The sequence below is a fragment of the Drosophila guanche genome, unplaced genomic scaffold, assembly GCF_900245975.1.
Source record: "Drosophila guanche unplaced genomic scaffold, DGUA_6, whole genome shotgun sequence".
In the NCBI taxonomy this organism is placed as follows: Eukaryota; Metazoa; Arthropoda; class Insecta; order Diptera; family Drosophilidae; genus Drosophila; species Drosophila guanche.
Genome location: NW_022995750.1, coordinates 3,168,028 through 3,168,369, shown reverse-complemented (window position 1 = coordinate 3,168,369; position 342 = coordinate 3,168,028).

Genomic DNA, 342 nt, shown 5'->3' with positions numbered 1-342 from the left:
TTTTCTGTTGTTTTGTGTTTTGTTGTTTTTTCACTATTTCTCTTTCTTTTTAGTTTGTGGAATTTTCATATGCTTTAAACACTAGAGAATCCCGTTACGCTCACACTTTTCTAGCGCCATAAATGTTCATGAATTTTCCAGTTTTACTTATATCGTTATGCAGCACACTATATGTATGTATATTATTTTTTCATTTTATATGGTTTTTATTTTTCTATTTATGCTAGAGGTTTACATCATTACAATTATAGAATATATATATGTATATACATATATATTTTTAAAGATGCATGTTTTTATATTTTCAATTGTTTTTCCATTCCTGTGAGGGGGGGGGGGGGG